Below are 21139 nucleotides of genomic sequence, written 5' to 3'. Positions count from 1 at the left end.
GATTTATCAGAAAACCACACATTTTATGAGGAACAGAACAAACATATGAGGCAAAAGTTTGGACACTTGAAAGGTATGGCATTCTTTACCTTCCATACTGCAACTACCAAAGCAGACACCCATATACATCCGGTCTCAGTTTCCCCTACCTAACTTCTATACTGCACCACTTAGGCAAACAGGCACACACATCCAAATGATCCCTTAGTAGACCACCTTAGAACAACCACCCACGTAGACACACAGACATACACATTCATTTAGCCTCAGTCATGCCCCTACAGACACGCACACTCACTGACACACCTCTGCCTACTCTGCTTTGATGTACTTACTTGCACGGTAAGTACTCCCAAAGGAGGAAACAGGTGACTTACTTAATCTGACAACATCCAGTTCCTACTGTAAAAATTTACATGGCCAAATAATTCAAGTAATTTAGGACCTACATGCATTTCTGCCACTTCCCCAAACTATCATATTAGCATATGACTTTGCCCACGAGACTGGTCCCCACACTGAGTCCCACGAGGAGAAAACTGCAATAGTAATGTGGTCTATGAATTTGAACAGCTTAGCACAATGCAAATCCTCCAAGGTATGACTTCCAAATCTCACCAACCCTTTCTGAATCAAGAATGTTTTATGTTGGGGATAACTGACTGTAGATGTGGGCAGAACAACAAAACAGACTGGAAAGATGTGGCTCATTTTAGTTATTTTTTTTAAAGTAAGCCTACTATTTTAATACTCACTCACAGAGACATTCTAAGCTGTAGATATAACTTAGGTTATGATCTATGTTTTTGTAGTACTTTAAATAAGATGATCACATTAAGTTAGGGATGAGCATGTTCTTCTAAGGAGTCAAAGCAACTCTCTTGTTACAGTAAGTATGCTCCCCAGGCTGCATGGCAGTTCATATTTTCTGCCAGGAATACTCACATAAGAATCAATGAGAGAGGAAAAAAAGCTCAAAATCACTAGCATTGAAACCAGCTTAAATTCACTTAAGACTTTCCTCAACCTAACAGCATCTTCCAGCTTCCAAGTATTTTATAGTTTCAGAAGCACCAGGGTGATGGCATCATTTCCATTAAAGATATATAAAAAGAACCAAAGCCCATAAAATCTAGAAGTTACTCCAACCTGATACCTTCTCCATGCACCCCAAAGACAAGTTCAGTACTTAAGTATCATCTTCTGCCTTCAATCACTAATGGCAGAAGGGCCTAGAATTTTCTGCATTACACAGAAAAGCTCCAAGAGCAAGAGCCTTAAAAAAGCCACATGTTCTGGAATATTCCACCAAGCCCCACAAAGAATTTCTAATACAGGTAGCCCAAATATAAATTGTACTTTGACAGCTCTATCCTAAGGGGAGGGAGATTTTTACTCTGGTAGTCGGGCCGGCCAAGGGCTTACACAGCAGGAAATCCCACAAGTCAGGACTGCAACAGTGAAATACGAAGAACATCTAAAGTAATGCTGTGAGCAGTGAAAAACAGTGTAAAATAAGGAAAATCTCTGACTACCACAGACCTCAACACCCTAAAAAAATAATCTTTGTTCAGGAAATACTCTATCCAATGCCTGATAAGTCTCCAGAAGTGTTGTTTATCTGATCCTGCTTTAAACTTAAAAAACTGTCATTTGTTTTCCTCAAGAGAAATTTCTTAAATTAAAAGAGAGGGACGTCTTGGGTAACCAAGTAAGGAAGTGAGACTGATTCCCAGAACTTGAGAAACTGTTTGAAGGGCTATCATAGCCACTCACTGCAAAAACAAATACTGCCTATTATGAGCAGGTGCTGAGTTCTTCTATAAGATGTATAGTTCTCACAAGGAAATGAGAAACTTGAAAAATGAGCGAAGGGACACAGGAAACAGTATGTTTCCTGTCAGTTCTTTGTTTTTCTAACTGCTCGTATATTATTAAAGCATGTCAATTAGCTGCAACTGCAAGACTCAAAAGTGCTATGATGAAATTTTGTTCAGAATTTAGGGGGAGCCAAACATAACAGCTGCACCACTGTCCAGTTCACCTCCCCTGAGGTTACATTTCCTGTATGGAACCAAGAAATCTAGGGGTAGCTGTATGCAGACAGACCATGTATTTGTGCATTAAAATAGCTTTTTGCCCTTTTTAACACAGTATTTAGAAAAGGCAATCATACAGCTGCAAATCTGAGGTAATTTTAGAGCCAGACTTGTCTCTTCAAAGGCATACCTAGCCCCTATAAAGCTCCTTCTTCCAGCTACATGACTAGAATGCAACTGCTTTTGGGATCAACACTCCTACTGCAATTACAAAACATCACAATCTTCAAACAGGATGGGCTTTCAGAAATGGCTCTGCCCCCTCCCAACAACCTCACTACTTACAAATACTAACTCTGAAATTGTTGTGCATCAGGTAAAAGAGAAAACCTCAAGATTTTTTGACAGCAAAATTTCAATCACACAATAGTGATTGCCCATTGGAGTGGTGATCCTTAATGTGCCATGTTAAGCCTGCCCACTCCTCTTCTTCCATCCTTCCCCACCCTACCTTAATCTCCAGGATCCCTGCCTTTCTATAACAGAGTTCAGTGGTTATATAATCTATAATTCCCAGGATTTAGAAAAAAAGGCATCACAGCCACATTCCAAAAAATATCATCAAAGTTGGGTAAAGCGACCTGACGAGGATTAAGTATTCATAAGAAGTAATGTAATGGCAGGACTAGTGCTGCATAAGTAGGCTATTTACTTGCAACATTAGCAGACATTACGCAGTGGCATGAACCCTGTTATGGCAGGTCACATGGCCTGGGCCAAGTAGCAGGTAGGTAGTATACTGTGACAATGCACATCCGCATACACACTCAGCGAAGCTCCGCTACTGTACAACACAGGCACAACTAACAGTCCATACAAGGGCTATACAGCAAAGTGTCAACTATTTTTATTTTATAAATGGGTAAGAAAGAGATGATAGGCTTGTCAGAAATGGGAAACAGCAAGCAGATGAACAGACAAAAAGGGGAAACCGAATAGAAGGCTGGTACAGAATGCAGGAAGAAAGGTATTTTTGGGGGATAATAGATGTCCTTTTTATTGTTTTATAAAAAAGACATGGGAAGAAAGAAGCATTGGAAATTTATGGGTAGGAAGGAGGATATAAAGATTGCAATGGGGGCAGACACACAAACATTTAATACACAAAAACCTAGAGGGAAGATACTGATACAAAAGGAGGATCACAAAGGAAACATACAGAATGCAAGAGGACAAATGATGATGGAGAGGACAGGACAACAAACTGGGAAAGGAAGCAAGACATAAGGAAGGGGGGCACTGTGCTGGGGGGGACCACCTGTCAAGCTGCACATTGGTGAACATAATCAGAAATCAGCCACCGCTATGATTTCCCTCATGGTCGGACCCACCTCTGGTGGCCCAGTTCTGTGGCCACATAGCTGTGCAGCTCTGCAAGTCACACAAGAATGCACTCCAGGATACCAAAGTGGGTGTCCAGTTGCTGGTCCATCACAGTTCACACCAGCCTGTCTGTCTCCAGCTGGGTGACTCAATGGACTGCCACATGTTACTGCCCAATGAGACGTCTACTGAAGAAGCAGCACTAAAGGTCACCAGCACCTCCTCTGGGTTGTCTCCCACAATATGGCCTTCATCACCCTGCAGAGAGGCTGGCCTGGAGATTCCTGGGGACCCAGCATATAGTAACTAGGCATGCAGGTGCTGTGGACATTTCCACACCACATCCAGTGTTGCAGCTGACACTGCAGAAAAAAAACATGTAAATAGGTAGAAACAAAATAACAAAGAACAGATGAAAAGTATGAAGAATGTAACTGTGATAAAGAGAACAGGAAAAAAGCAATGATCAGTAAGTTGTACTACACCCTGTACTACATGCCCTAGAAAGAGAAAAATTTAGTCAGCAGGGCAGTGGCAAAATACAAGCAATAGACAGGCCTGGGGCACACCTATAACAGGATTATGTAGACAAAAGGGAGGTATGATGTCATCACTGAGTCAGCAGTAGCACTGTACATGTCTATTAATTAGTGGGTCTGCAATGGACAGTGAAGCTAGTTAGAAAACGCAACAATGCACAAATGAGGTAATAGTGCATGAACAGATAACATACACAGTATAGCAAATGCTGGAATATGCAGCCTAGAGTGACACAGAACCATATAAAACATGCCTCAGAATACCAACATGAACATGCAAAGGACACAATCCCTGTGATAAAAGTGCACCGTGACAAATATACAAAGAGGTGCAGTGGTACAAAAACAACCAGGCAACCACACACACACACACACATTTTTTATCGATCACACTTTCCTTAACTTAGCCTAGCTAAAACAAAGCCATAGCATGGAGACAAACTTAGAACAGCTTGTTTCCACATTAAAAAACACTACTATCAAATCTTAGCACAATGTAACATAGTCTAGTGCCAAACCCTAGAGACCATCTAAGAAGACCTCTGTATAACCCAGTCCATGACCTACAGTAGTCCACCCAAATACAGGTCCAGACAACATGGATATGTAATTTCCAAATGCCTCTGTAACCATCTTGGTAGATATGGACATCCTAAGACAATGTGGCAATTGTCGGATGTCCACAGACAATAATTTAATCCTTAAAGAAACAAACACAGTATGCAAAAGATGCACATACACAATTTCACTAGAGGCAAAAATCTCGCATACAAAAAAAGGTGTCAAAAACACACACATTACATCCACCAGACACATAACTAAGCTATGCTGAGGCACTAAAAGGTAATCTTCCCAGACCTCAAAGACCTTCTAAGTCTAAAAATGGCAACGCATATCCTTGATAGTCTGTAAAGCACTCACCAAAAGCAGAACCACACATATACCTGAAACCAGTGGATCCCCAACAGCAAAGCCCATAAGGCTAGCCAATACATTACCCAGGACTCTTGTCATAGTGAGGGACTCCATTGTACGACACACAGATGCCCCGCCCACCAGAGTGAACAAGGAAAAGTTAACGGTTAGTTGCTTACCTGAAGCCAGAATCCACCAAGTTACACATGCATGCTCAAGTAACTACACCACAGGTACCAGTATGATTCGATCACAGTGCATGTGGGCATTAATGACCTAAGACATACTTTTGTGGACTATATGAAGAGAGAGAGAGAGAGACATTGCTGATCTCTCTGAATATGTATTTTGGGTAGGTATGTGCCTCGCATTGAGCTGCATTCTACCTTCACCAAGGATGATGCCACAGTATGAACAAAAGATGACTGACTTTATTAACTGGCTCAATTTTTGATGTCTGTCCAGGGGGATTCAGTATTTGTTTGCAAGGAAGGACATGGTTAACAAAGCATGTTTATTTGCAAGGGATGATCTGCACCTGCCTCCCCTAGACTTCCATCTATTGGATAAAACTATATCCACACCTTAGAGCTTTTTTAGGCAATGCCAAATTGACAAACCTACCAACATAGCAAATAAAACCCAAAGAAACTTGAATGTGGTACTGCTCAATGCTAGGAGCCTAAACAAGAAACTCCAGACCGTACAAGCTGTTCTCATTCTGGAGAATGTAGACATCAGTGCCATTACCAAGGCATGGTTTAAATCCACAAGAAGTACTTCGACAGTGCAAAGCTCCACTGCCTTAAACACATTTAGATCATCAGCTGCACAGACAAGGATAAAAGGTGGATGAGTAACTACTTTGGTTAAACAGGACAATGCCCTGAAATTTTTCCACATGCAAATCACCACAGATAAAGTCCCATACCATATCCTAGCTAGATACAGGTCACCTTCTATGTTCCTAGAATCACATAGACTGTACTTAGACCTACTGTAGACATTCACCATTAAACCAAATACCCTATTCATGGAGACTTTAACTACCCCTCTATAGAATAGGAAACATGCACTACCTTATACTCACAGGCACAACAATTCCTGGACTTTTATTACCACAAATACCTTTGTACAGATAGTGAGAACACCCACCACAGGTTCAAACATACTGGGCCTGGTACTCACCAAGATGGAACAGTGTTGCACCTCACTCCCTCACAACCCCCAGTGTCAAGTCCTCACTGGTGAGGTCAGACCACAAAGCTGTCTCTTTCAAAATAAAAATCAATTTGTTAACCTCAGCTAACCCTGTAACAGTTAGGAACTATTTCAAAGCAAACTTCATCCTATTAAGTGATATTTTATCAAAATGCAGTGCCCCTTCCACCAATGAGTTCAGAGCAACCTACACAGAAGTGTTCATAGAGATCCTGTGCAACCATGTAAATGGCAGTATAGAGACTGCTGTACCTACTAGACGTAAGCCCAAAACAAACTCTAAAAGCAAACCACACTGGTGGAATCCTAACCTTAATAGACCATATAACAAAAGAGTAAAAGTCATGGTTAAAATCATGAAGAGCAATTCCCATAATGGTAGGATCTCTCTAATTAAACTAAACAGGAAACTAAGAAGACTAATTAAGTCCAACAAGGCCAATCATGAGGTCAATATAGCCTCACAGGCTGAAGGCAACCACAAGGCCCTCTACAGCTATGTCTAAAACCTCAAAGGCAGCAGACATCAGTGTACAGAACTGGTAGTCAGTGTTGCCACCTTGACTGAGCACAACTACATAGCAAATTTGCTGGCTGACAAATTCAACTCAAACGTCACTCTCCAACGCACCCCTCCCCCCATACCTCTCAACTGTACAGATTTTCGCACGTCCAGATTTTTGCCTCATATTTTTTGGTCCGTTTTTCATATAATTATGGTTTTCTGACAAATTACAGGGAAATCATTAAAGAGTGAAGTTAGAAAATAATGACAGACATTTGAGTTTTAGACTTCATACCCTTCAGAAAAATTCATGCTAATGCAAAACCTGTTATTCTGTCAACTTTCAAAGTTTGTAAGAGCAATATTTAAAAATTGTCTCTATTTTTGGGCCTTTGTCCCACTTTTATTTATACCTTTGTCCAGATTTCTTGCTCTAAGAGGTTGAGAGGTATGCCTTCCCCTGCTCTCCCCCCATGAAATACCTACTAGCACAACACTCTCCAACAACTATTAACAGGGGGGAAGAGTCCTGATGGCTCTCACTAAAGCCAAAAACACAGCTTCAATGACAACATTCCGGGGTGCCTCCTAAATAGCTGGAAACATGACCTATCAGCACCACTGGAGTCACTTTTCAACTATAGCCTCAAAACAGGCTTTGTACCATGAGAATGGGGTACTGAAATGATTAATCACTCTTCACAAGGGTAGACCATCAAGTGACCCTGAAAACTACAGACCTATTAGTCTGACTAGTCTAATATGCAAATTCATGGAATGATTGTGTGTCTGTTGATCATTTCCATAGACATAGGCAACTTTCAAACACTGGACCCAACTCGTGTATACTAAACCTGGTGGACTTCTTTGAGAAGTTCACCAAAGCAATGGATGAGGCGAAAATGGTGTATACCACCTACCTGGACATGGCAAAGGCATTCAGTACAATACCCCACTCAGGTATAGTTGACAAACCCACCAAACTGGGCATAACTCCTACATAACTCACTGGGTTGCCAGCTTTCTCACAGACAGGACCCAGGAAGTTAGAATTGGTGATACCACCTCCACTAAGACACCGGTCACCAGTGGGGTACCTCAGGGTTCCGTGCTGGGACCACTCCTATTTGGCATCTACTTCTTGGAGGTAAAGGCTAATGTCAAAGGCCTTTCACTGACCAAGATCATATATGACTGCAAAATGGGAGCTATCACAGATTCTCCCATGACACAAACATCTTACAAGAAGGTCTAACACAGACAAATAAATGACTGGAGTCTAAGTCACAGACTAAAATGCAATGCCAAGAAATGCATTATAGTGCCTTTTGGGAAAACTGAAATTCAGACTAATTACTCCATCAATAACACACCTCTAAGAGCTGACCCAGTAGTCAGAGATCTGGGAACATATGTAGACAGCAATCTGGCCTCTGACCAACAGGTGGCCAGGGTAGCAAGAAAATCATTCTGTGTTGCCCAGATTATAAGTAAGGGCATGACATCCAGGTCCAAGGAAGTCATAGTGCCACTTTATTTGGTTCTTATCAAACCCATTGAGTATAATACTCCCCTTCAGCATGTACCTGACCAGAGGTATGCAGCAGTTGGAACTCCCATAAAGGTTCCTTACCAATGGAATCCAGAGTATAAGCATACTGTCCTATACTGATCGCCTTAATGTCCAATCACTATACTCTGCCCCCTTCCAGGTTACTGAGAGGCAATCTATGCCTGGCATACAAGGCATCTTCAGATCCAGTTAGGATGGACCTTTTGCACATCCACAAAACAGCATCAAAACCACTAGATCCAAGGATTTAAATTTTGCTTGTGACATAAATAAGACAAGATAACAAGATAGATATGCGTCTCAGTGGATCCCCATGCTTGGAAAAGGCTCCCTATCCACGTGAAACAGAGTCCATCCCTAACCCTATTTAAGAGTAACCCTGACCAATGGATGGGAAATTGGAAATTCACCCCAGGTCTGGACCCCCAAGTCTCTGATAGACAGAGGCAGACAGTAATGCCCAAACTAACATATACCCCCACATAACCTCTATAAACTTCCTAACTAACATACCGCCTCCTAATAAATGCCTATGGTATGCAGGGATACAAGTTGGGTTGCAAGGCTAAGCTTAAAGGCCCTTGTAGTTGTTAGCCTAGTATATACCTATGAACCTATGCAAGATGCATCTGGTACAGTGATGGGAAGTGGAATGGGCATTAATGCAATACAATTATGTCAGGCAGACAAGGGTAGTGCTCAGTAGCTGGATGGCGATCATGTGGGTATGGAGCACTGAGTGATACAAGCTGCAAAAGCACTCCAGTGGTGACCTACAATCTTAATTGCTTTGTTAAATCCAAGGTCAGATCATTCTGGAATACAATGGCACTGTTATGAATAAACCACAGTAGTAAGGTGTGTAGTACACTTACTCATGCATTTACAAATTATGAGACATACAGCAAAGCAAACTTACAAAAGTTGCAAAAATGCAAATGTTACATTATTTAATAGCACCTGGGCAGTGCTGTACTAAACAGGTGGGGCAAAACTATTCAGGTGTGACTGCAATGTAATATACATACCCAATACCTGGACAGTCTTGTTTGCGTCCTCTGACAGCTGTGTCTGTTCTCATAACTCTCCAGAGGTGTTGAAAGATGCAAAAACTGAAGAAAAAAACATGAACACAGCATATCCATGGACATGTGTAACTGCTTCTGGGTGTACAATGAAGCCTAATTTTGCAAAAACAATCTTCAGGGTATCATACTGCAGTACTCAGGCTCTCTCTCTTTTTCTAACATATTCATCTCATTGGTGTGGAAGGTCAGGGTGGATCCTCATTAGATCACTGTAATGATGCTGGTACTGCTCACTAGAGTGGTTGATCCCTGTAGCATCACTCCCTTCCCTCATCAGGTGATCCCCATGGTGCGGATATAGCAGGCTAAGAGCTTTCCCTATTGCACCACATGGGAGCCCTTCCAGAAGCCACAATTAGTTACCAGGTTGATATCAGATGGGAAGTGATAGCGGAGTTGTCTTCAAGGTACATCGAGAAAACCACATGACACACGAGGGGTCTGAATTGAGAGATAAGTCAGCAAGCAAAGCACAGTATTATTGCCAGAATTGAATTCATCCTCAAATCCTGGTGATTACAACACAAGGTGGACGTTATTTTTCACAAAATCTCACCAGGAGGACAATAATATATAAACTGTATTTTATATAGTATATAGCATGGACAGAAGTAGGTTAAAAAATAAAAAAAGATAGCTGTGTGAACAAGGCCCAATCTTTGCAGGCACTCTGGTATCAGGACTGGAAAAAAATTACAGTGTAGAATCCTCAAGACACGGTAACACTCTTAAAATGGGGCTAGGCCAGGCCCAGGGGGAGGATGACCCCCTGTTGTAGAAGGAAGTAGTAGTCCATAAAAATCACAAAAACTGATAGGACAAAAAAGAGCCATAAAGATGACAGACAGGACTACTGAGGTTAAGAAAGAAATTATGTATTATTACTATTATGCAAGAAGCCCAGAATTTCCAGATAGAAGATAATATAGATTTATGAAAAATATTATAGAGACCAAGAAACCTTGGACCATTTGGAAAAAGAAGCAACTGAGGAAGTGAGATAATATAAAGAACAAAAATCTAGAACACTTTTGAAAGGTATATAAAAAAAGAAATATGGACATGGGAAAGAGAGATCTGATATTCCGCAATACTTATGCAAAGGAGAAAGCCGAATTAATCAATACAAAAAAGGCAACCCCAAAAATATTCAAAGAGAAATCCAGACAAAGGCATTCATTTATGGAACATTTTACAATACAATAAATATGATCACAAAAAGGGAACTCAGAACAGAAGATTAAAGTAGAAGTTAAAAAACAGAAGATGACGTTATGGAATACCTGCAAAGCGAAGGATTTAGTGTAGAAAGTCTAACACAGGTTATATCACAGCATGATGGAAAAATGAGTCCCTCAAGTAAGGAGAAACAAGAGAAGCAGGAGACATCTGAAGAATAAATATGAACATGGGAAAGAAATAGAGATTTAATATGGTGCAATATTTACGCAAAGAAGAAAGCAAAACTAATCAATACAAAAACAGCAGCACCAAACATATTTCAAGAGAAATACAGGCAAAGGCATCTGGACATGGAAAGTTTTACAATACAAAAAACAAGAAAACAAAGAAGAAAAGCAGAAAAGAGGATTGGTAATGACAAAGTTAAAGAAATAGAAAAGGACTGAGTGTAGAAATCTGACAGCATCACAGCAGGAAAGACCAATGGATCCCCAAATTAAGGAGAAACCAGTGGAGTGGGAAACATCTGATCAACTGCCGTATGAAGATACTTAGGAGCCTTCTATAGGAAACCAGTACAAATGTTCAGTTGTAGTTGTACAGCAAGGGAAAGAACAGGAAACTGGTAACTCTGACGCAGTCCGTGTTGTGGAGTGATAGGCCAGTGAGTTCCCTTATGAAAGGGCAACAGATGAGACAGGATGAAACTGCTCTGGAACTTTCTACAGAGTGCCTGCAGAAAATGGAGAACAAAGAATATGGCGTCAATTTAGAAGAAAATTATCTAAGACAAGAGTTGCTTGATTTAATAGATATGGATAGACATATTAAAAACAATGAAACAGACTACACAAAGTCAATAAACCCCCCAAAAATGAACACAGTTATTAGGACTGTTCATAGAGATTCTGCAATATAACAGAAGTAAATAGAGTATATTATTGCACAGCTAAATTAATATCAGATAAAGTCTTGCCACAAAAACACAGGGTAGTAAGGGAAAGGAAGGGAATAAATCAAATGCCATCATGGAAGTATTGAATAGAGAATGCTATAAAGCAATTAAGGCAAGAAGTGTCACTGTTAGAAGGATACAGAACAGGGAACAAATCAACAAAACTACTCAGAAAGATAAACATGTTAAAAGCAATGTGCAGTATCAGAACAGATCGGGATCTATTGTGCACTATAGCAAATAATAAACTAAAACTATTAGTACAGGCAGAAAAACTTAGAAGATATTCAGATAAATAGAAAGGAAAAGTACAAAATAAGCAATTTATTGATGACCCAAAAAAGTTTTATAGAGAACTGGGAAATAATGCAAAAGGAATTGAACCACCACCAAAAAAGAAGAAATTAAATATCTATGAAGATCCTGTGGTACATAACAAAGATGCTAAATGGATAGAAGAAGTAAAAGAAAGAATAAGAAGTGTAAATGTACAGGATATGAAATGGGATGAAGTAACAGACAGAGAGATTGAAACAAAGTTAAGAAAAGCTCCTAAATGGAAACCCCCAGGCCCAGATGCAGTACCTAACTTCTGGCTAAAAGTATTAATATCTTTGCACGAAGATTTGCCATGAGTAAGAACTATTTATTGCAGACTCTGAACAGACACCAGTTAACTACAGGAAAAGCAACACTCCTACTTAGGAGCGAACCTGCAAGCTATCCTAAAAACTATAGACCAACAACTTGCCTTCTGAGGATGTATAAACTATACACTGGAATTGATGCGGACAGAATTTATAGTCATTTAGAAGAAAACTCAATCATGGCAAAACAAAAGGGTAACAAAAGAAAGTCATACGAGCAAAGGATCATTTGTTGTTAAATAAAGTCATAATGGACAACTGTAAAAAGGGGAAGAATCTAAGTAAGGCATGGATAGACTACAAAAAAGCATTTGACTGTATCCCACATTCATGGATAAAAGGGTGCTTAAATGTATAAGATGCACCCAGTTTACTATTAAAATAACGGGCACAATTTGTTTGTAAATTAAATGTTTAAAATGAATAATTTGAATGATGTTTTAAATTTAATGAAAATGGTTGAAAACAAAATTGCCGAATTATAGGCTGCATTTGCCTTTAATAATGTCACTGGTTCTCAAGTGTGTGTGCGTTCTTCTGTGATCTGTATGTATGCTGAATACTGAGCAATACTTACCCAAAACGTTTTTGTGGATTACATTAATCAGCAGCAGATTCTTATGCACATTTAGGCAATAAGTATACAGTATGTTATGTACTTGAAATATATTATTTAATTTGGAATAGATTGTCATTGAACGTATATTACCTATGGGTGGTGCTGTGTACGATGAGTCACTCTGCGTCTTTTGAGAGTGTTCCAGGTACACTTGGTGAATTCTATCAGACTGTGTTAATGCAGAAAGGAAAGAAAATGTTCTGTGTAGATGGATATCAGTACTATCTTGAGAAGAGTACTGATGCACGTAATTACTGGTGTTGCATTCGAAAGATTAAGAGATAAATGCAAGGGACGTTGCACTAGTGAATCATTAGCTGATGGAAAGAAGTTGATTAAAAGTAGTGAGCATTTTCATGGTCCAGATGGTATTAAATGTGAAGGATGTAAGGTTCATTCTGCAATTAAGATAAGGGCAGAAAGCACTTTAAAGGATCCTTGTAAAATTGCATCCGAGGTTTTAACAGGCACATCCCAGAAGTAGTAAACAGCTTGCCTAAAACAGATGCTTTAAAGTAAACAGTGCATAGGATCAAAAGGAAGGGTAGGATTGCATTTGTGTCCTGATATGTTACCTATTAAAGCTGGTAATTTCATTATATATCGTAGCAGTAGTGCTACTAGTTGTCCTAATGTAGTTATATTGACCACCGAATCCAATCTGCAATTAATGTGTGCCTCATATTTCATAATAGTTGACGGTGCATTTCCTATAAGTACAAGTGAATGTAAACAGATTTATACTGTGCATTGTAGTTTACTAGGCGGTGCAGTGTGTAAAGTCATACCTGACGTGTATGGTATTCTTAATTTAAAAACTGAGGCTAACTATGATCATTTCTGGTTTTCTGTAATACACCTATGTACACAATTCTCTTTGATGTTGAAACCTAAAATAGTGTTATGTGATTTTGAAAAGGGCGTTATTAACATTATAATTAGGAATTTTCCTAAGTGCATGGCAAAGGAATGTTGGTTTCCCTTATGCCAAATCATTTGGCGCCATATACAAAAGTTACATCTTGCAGGTCAATTTGGTAATGATGTCACTTTTCTATGTTAAGCAAACAAATTCCAGCACTGCATTTTTACACCCTAATGATGTTCTGCCTACTTTCCTTGAAACTGAAGAACACATGCCAGAATTCGGAAGACCTTTGCGTGGCTTCTTTAAGCATAACTATTTGACAGGTAGACCACAGCGATATGGCATTTGTAATGCCACGTCTGAAAAAAAATCCTCCTTTGTTGGACTTAACATTTTGGAACCAGTACGAAACTTGCAGTTTGGGATACCCCAGAATTCAAAACACTGTAGAAAGGTAGCACAGAAGTCAAAGAAGTTTGTGTGGCAAAATACATTTGTATCTCTCAGATGTTCTGCATGCAATACAACTTGAACAAAATCACATAAAAGATTTATAAAACAGGTGCTTTGTTGCTTGCCCGCATCACCAAAAAGGCATCGGTTGGTGGATAGAAAGGCAGTATTCTTACATTTGTTATCAAAACGGCATCAGTTTACACCAAGAGGATTTGTTAAACTTGTGGAACAGCATTGTTCATTTTGACTTTTTCACTACAGATGTTACTGCATGACAGTCTTTGAAACTTTCCGTAACTGCAAAATACTGCACAGTTCTGTCATTCTTTGGCTGCATCGGTATACTCATTCTGTTTGGTTACGTTCACTATGCATATGACTTTTTATGTTGTATTACTGCACAACAGGACCTTGGTAATCACTTTGAAATACATCAGGTTTTTGGTGCACGCATTTACAAAAAATAAAAAAAAAAACGTACATGGACGGTGGAACACTTACAAAGTTTATTTTTCGCTTTTGACATTAATATCAAATCTACACTTATTGAGGATATGATTAGATAATATATGCACAAGTTACTTCAAGATCTATACATTATTTTCAATATTGTGAATGGAAAGACAAAGTGTTTTCATTATTTTAATAGACCATACACCCTACGCTGATAAACTACATCACAGCAACCATGAAACAGTGGCAAACCACTTTGCAGTTAAGCTATGATAAAGGACAAATTATTATTTCAGGGATAAAAATCCAAAGGGGATATTCCAGAGTGACTGTCACCACTGCTCTTTTGCCTTGCCTTTAGCCCACTAAGCTGTCTACTTAGCAGATTAGCTCATGGCTACAATATGGCTCCCAGAAAACAACAAAGTGTAAAGACTTCTCAGCTTCTTTTTGTGGATGATTTAAATCTGTATAGTTCATCAGATGGGGAACTGAAAGCAGAACTGCAAGTGGTCAATTTTTTTTCAGATGATACCAGAATATCATTTTGTTCTGATAAATGTGAGAAGCAACCTTTAAAGCAGGAAAATTGCAGCACCAAGAAAACATCAGTTTGGGACAGGAATGTGATATAAAAGAACTTGAGTAAGAGGGAGTGTAAATATTTGGGAATTGATGAAGTATCAATAATGAAACATAAATAAATGCAAATAAAACTTAGTAAGAAATATTTTAGAAGACTAAAATTAATAGTGAAAATAGTGTTGACATCTAGGAACAAAGTACAAGCTATAAACCGATTTGGTCTTCCTGTCCTATCTTATAGTTTTGGTGTGACTGACTGGCCCCAAAAGGTGTTGGATTGGTTGGACAAGAAAACAAGAAGGATGCTTCATGTTCCTCAAATAATTTATAAAAACCAGTGTATACCAAGACTATATATTCCCCATTCTGAAGAGGTATAGGTCTCCTTGAAATTGATTACATGTATAGATCTGCAATACTAGGACTGCATACATATCTGTTGACCTCAAAAGACCCAAATGTAGTGAAAAGTTTTGAAACATGAGGACAATAAGTCTAAAATGACTTTCCCGCTTAGTTTTGCAGAAGCATATCTGTGTCAAGCAGGAATGGAGATCAAATCAGAAGTACATAAAAATCAAGTAGCAAGTGGTCGGGACTGAACACATGAATGGTTAAGGACAGGTGAATTTAAACCAAAAGATGAAAGGTTAATATTGGCGACCTGAGACAGTGTACTACGTACACGTTGGTTTACAAAGTCCATTGAACATGTGAAAGAAACAGACAAATGTAGGTTTTGTAAAACAGAACTGGAAACAGTCACACATCTTGTTGCTGGTTGTGATATACTAATGGCAGAAGGACCATATACAGAAAGGCATAATAATGTGTCAATACTGTTGCACTGGGGATTGTGCAAACATTATGGTACTGAAACAGTTGAAAAACACGGGAAACATGAGCCACAAAACATTATAGAAAATGATGAAGTTTATATTGCATTACCAACAGTTCATAAAATAGATGTGAGAAAACTGGGTACAGTAGTCCATGAAAAGAAGACAAAAGTAGCATTGATCATCAAAATCGCTACACCCAGTGACTACAGTGTCATACGTACTGAGACACAAACTCATAAAATACCAGGATTTGCAGGCAGAAATGAGGGCAATGTAGAAGAAAGATACCCAGACAGTTCCAATAGTAGTAATAGAAAGGGGTCTTATAAAAAAACTTACAATCGTACTTAGATATGTTGCCGATGCATGTAACTCCATATGAACTGCAGGAGAAGTCATTACTGGGCACACTGCAGTGCTGCAAAGAGCCCTTCTGGCTAACATCAAAGATTGAAACAATACTAATTTCATGAAGTTTAATTATACTTTGACTTAGGAATGGGGCCCATTCCCATCATGGTATTAGAAACCAAAAAGATTTGGAGAAATTGAAAAGAAAAAGCACACGTGAATGGGTAACGTGAAATCCTTAAGCAGTCTGATACCAATGTATAGTACCATGACCACAACAGAAAAGGGCAGAGAGGGTTGGCAGATGAGTGCCTTTCACAAATGGTAACCTGCCTCTGCCAACATATATACAGTACAGTAGCACTGTACCACACTGCTGTCCATGACAGCAGTGTGCCATTGCCTACTATAGGCCCTTTACTGGATTGCAAAAGCCTATGGAATGCACTTGTGGTTTTAACAAAGCTGCCTAAGCAAGGGTACATCATGCCATGGACTACCATGCATGTGCACAGGCAGGCAAAGGCCCTATAGTGTAATGCAGAGCTTGTATCATGCTGAGCTGTGTGTGCAATTTGGAAATATTTCAGTGGAATTACTTCATTAGCATATCTGCTGCACTATGAAGCCAGTAGTAATAGTATGGGTAAAGCCACTGTTGTCATTGAAGGGCTCATCATGTTATCTACACTACAGCTGCACATCAAGCATATTTACAAGAAAATAATGGAGTGTGCTACACAGTAGAAAAAACAGTAATCAGGCCATCAGTAGATGGAGATGCAGAACGGATGTTTTTACTGTAATGGGGGGTTGTTTAACAGCAACATATACACAGTAGGACTGACAAAATGAAGAGATTAAAAAAGGGACTGTGCACAGAGGGGACAAGTTCTATCTGTTCCATCTTTCCAGCTGGACTGCTGAATAACAGGGATTGCCAAAAATAATCATGTTAGGTGACAACACAGGCAGAGGGATAATCAGTAGAAGGCGCACCTTCTGCCACAGCAATTTAGCTGACAAATACAGAGAAGAGGGGTGTGGTGGGGAAGGCATACCTGATAAATGGATGAGTTCAGTGGGACATACAGCAGTGCTGCCTGTGGGGGGGGGGGGGCATTGGTCCATATAAGCAGACCACAGGCTGCATTTTACACCACATGCCATCACCAAGCTGTATCACCTGGAATACTGTGGGGACGTGGTCCAGGAAAACACTGTATAGCAAGTATGCTATTTGTTGTAGTCACAGCTGCAATACGACAGGCAGACGGATAGAGTTGATGGGAGAAATATCTGTGCCAAGCCACTGAACATAGGTGTATACTCCTGTGTATAGCTATGCAAAAGACAATGAAACAGAATCAACAGATGGAAAAGAAAATTCTGCCTGGCAGAGAAAGAAGTGTTGTCAGAGGTTCTGAATATGCATGGAAGGTGCATTCCAACCAACAATCAATGCTGACAGGGCCTTTGGGGAGGTTTTCATGCTGTTCATGGCCGCAATCAGCACAACAGGCTATTGCAAAGTCACCGACATGATAATGCAAGCCCACCTGAAAGTCCAAGTCAATGCATGGGAGTAAATGGCCACAGGTGGACGTATGTCATCAGAGACCATCCTCACTGACACAGAGGAGCTCTTGGCGTCCCTGTTTGGGGCCAGTGAAAGGACACTGCTAACCTGGTAAAGGCCCTGGATATGGGAGCTGTACTGGTGGCAACACTGTGCTTCTTTCAGGGATGAGCCCAGTTGGTATTACCATAAGGCGCTCTCAGGGTCTAGTGGTGCACCATGGGATGAGCCTGCTGATGGTAGTCATCTCTCTTCCACTGGTCCATCCAGGATGTAGGCATCACAGCATAAATAAACAAGTTATGTACTTCTTCATTCTTTGTATATGTCACCAAAAATTTTTGTTGCTGTAGCACTGGGTGTGGGACTGTCATGTATCTTCATTTGTACATATAGGTATTTATCTGTTTGCCTTCATGGGATCAACAGTAAAGGAACAGGACATGCCTGATGTCAGTGCAGCATCAGAGATGGACAATTATGGCTGCCTACTCATGGCACAGTCTCACAAAACAGACAGTCTATTGTCAGCAATGGTTACAGGGATGGGCACATCATCTGACACAGCTGTGTTGGCTGTAGAACCCAACCTTTTCTCTTGACTGGGTATGGAAGGGCAAGACCTTCCTGGCACCCCAACACATTATTTCCTGTCATGCTACATTCTACTGTGAAATGATACATTATACTGCACTGAATGGATATACGCCCCAAAGCACAGGCACTTCATTCTGTAACCCACACAAATGATGTGACAATCCAATTCTCAAAACAATTTAGATGGGATGGATTATGTAAAATTGTGTCTGTCGCCCTTCCTTTTCTGTTCCTTGCCTGATCCTGGAAGCTAACAAGGATCATAAGTACAGGATCAACCACTGAGTTGTACCAATTTGTGATCCAGGCCAGGTGTGAAGCAGATCCAGGCCAGGTGTGAAGCACAGACCACACAAAGAAAAGCAGGACCAATTGAGCAGACCACTTCTGCTTGACAGGATGTTGTCTTAAAGATGCATAGTTATAGTGAACACCCCTCAAAAACATTTATAGCTTATTTTGAGACTTTCTGGCAATAGCATCCATATAACAGCATAACCAGCAGTGCTCCTTAGAAAACTCCAGGTGCCCAACAAATACTTGCAGATTTGATGCAAAGGTGATCATGTAGATGTTGCACACATCTCATCCACAGATGCATTCTCATTCAAGCCTAAAATGCCTTTTTTGCATACTTCCAGTTCAAATCCATAGCTTCTTATGGCATCCAGACCTTTGTTTTGGGTCTGGCTTCTTTAACTAAGCAACTTACCGACTAACAAGCAGTATTAGAAAGTGCAATGAGTTAACAAAATGACATTTAGATTGTTAATCTAGGATGTGCTGCAGTAGAGAAATTAATCAGTACTTGTCACTTATTATTCATATTTTCATATTTGTGTTCATATTTTTCATAACTGAGAGCCCTACATGTTGTTGAGGGATAAGGTGTGATATGCCATGGTGGGAGACAAGGAATTTCTTTGTCAATGTCCTTTTATATCACATCATAACTAAGATTATGCTAGTTGTTTGTTAGTATTTATGAAAATAAACATTATTTCCATATAGGTTCACAGGTAGGTACTAGGCTATCTGCCCGAGGGCATTTCTAAGCCTAGCTAGAGTGTGCCAGCTTTCACCGCCCCATTGATTAATTAACTGAGCCTCTGTCAAGAGCCAATGAAGTGATCCCAGGGGTGTATTTTCTGTTACTCATCCACTCAAGGTGTCTCTTGAAGAGTGTTAGTGAGGGGCTCTGCCTAATGTAGTTAAGAATTTTGTTCCAAAGCATGGGGAATCTCTGTGACAGGATTCTATCCCTCCAGCATGTTATATTTATTGTTGTGGTGAGGTTTAGCTCACTAGAGCGAGTGACTTGGATTTCTTTAGGTGGAGCATGTCCATCAATTCTGAGTTGGACATGGCTTTGTAAGTCAGGCAGAGATCACCTTTAAGTAAGCGATATGCAACTGAGTACAGCTGGAATTTTTCCAGTCAGGCTGCATAGGACATATGTTTGAGGCCAGTAATCCTCTTGGTGAGGTACTTTTGTGGTCTTTCCAGCTGTTGGAAGTGTCTTGTGAGGTACATCCCAAATAGGGCATTGTACTCTATGATGGTTCTGATGACTGACGAGTAGAGGGGCTCTATAACCTCTTTATTTCTAGATGCAAACCCTTTAGTAATTAGATGGGCTACATAGAAGGATTTCCTAACTACTTTGGCAATATGATTGTCAAAGGAAAGATTACTATCTACCTGGTTCCCCAGATCTCTTATTATCTCTTCTGTATTAAGGGGGCTGCCACCTATGTGATAATTCATGGGTGTTTCATTTTTCCTAAACGGGATGACTATGCATTTTTTTGGCATTTAGCTTGAGACCATGACTTTGACACCAGGTGTCCATCTCAGTAAGGCCCTTTTGGAAAATGTCCATGTCAGCCGGAGAGTCAATTATGGCTCCCAGTTTGCAGTCATCAGTGAACTTGGTTAGCCATAGTCCTCCTGTGTTTGCCTGTACTTCTGAGAAGTATATGCCGAACAGTAGGTGTCCCAGGACTGAACCTTGTGGGACACCACTTGTGACTGGTTTAGAGTCGGACCTGGAGCCTGCTATTCTTACCATGTGACTTCTGTAAGCCAGTTGGCAAACCATCTTGTGATGTAGGGGTTTATGCTCAGGCTGGTGAGTTTTTCTATAATTCCCGAGTGGGGAATGCTGTCAAAAGCCTTGGCGAGGTCGAGTTAGGCTGTGTGAACTACCTTTCCCTCATCTATGGCCTTGGTGACTGTCTTGAAGAAGTCAACCAGGTTTAGTAGGCATGATCTGCCCTTAACAAAGCTGAACTGGGTCAGGTCAAGTGTTTGGAGGTTCCCAATGTCTCTGCTAATGAGTTCCATGATGATGCGCTCCATAACCTTGCAGACCAATCTAGTCAGGCTTATGGGGCGATAGTTACCAGGGTCAGTTGTGGCCCCTCTTTTGTGGAGTGGAATAACTGTTGCTGTGTGCCATTCTATGGGCACATAGCCTGTGGAGAGGCTGAGGTTGAACCGTGCGTTTAGGTGGGGGGGTTAGTTTGTTCTGTAGTTCGTGCAAAACGCAGCCTGGGACACCATCTGGCCCCACTGACACTGTGCTTTTGGCTTTTGAAAGGGCTGTTTCACCTGTGCATCTGTGATTTCCGGGACACTACACTTTTACAGTATTGTTGTGGGCCCTTTTGGGGTGAGAGGGGGGTGAAGTTTGCACTGAATCTATCTGCCAGGATGTTGGCAATATCAGTGGGTTCAGTA

This window comes from Protopterus annectens, chromosome 1.part0, assembly GCF_019279795.1.
Source record: "Protopterus annectens isolate FY-2018-M chromosome 1.part0, PAN1.0, whole genome shotgun sequence".
Classification (NCBI taxonomy): Eukaryota; Metazoa; Chordata; order Ceratodontiformes; family Protopteridae; genus Protopterus; species Protopterus annectens.
The sequence above is the reverse complement of the archived record's forward strand: the minus strand, read 5'-3'. Positions refer to the sequence as shown.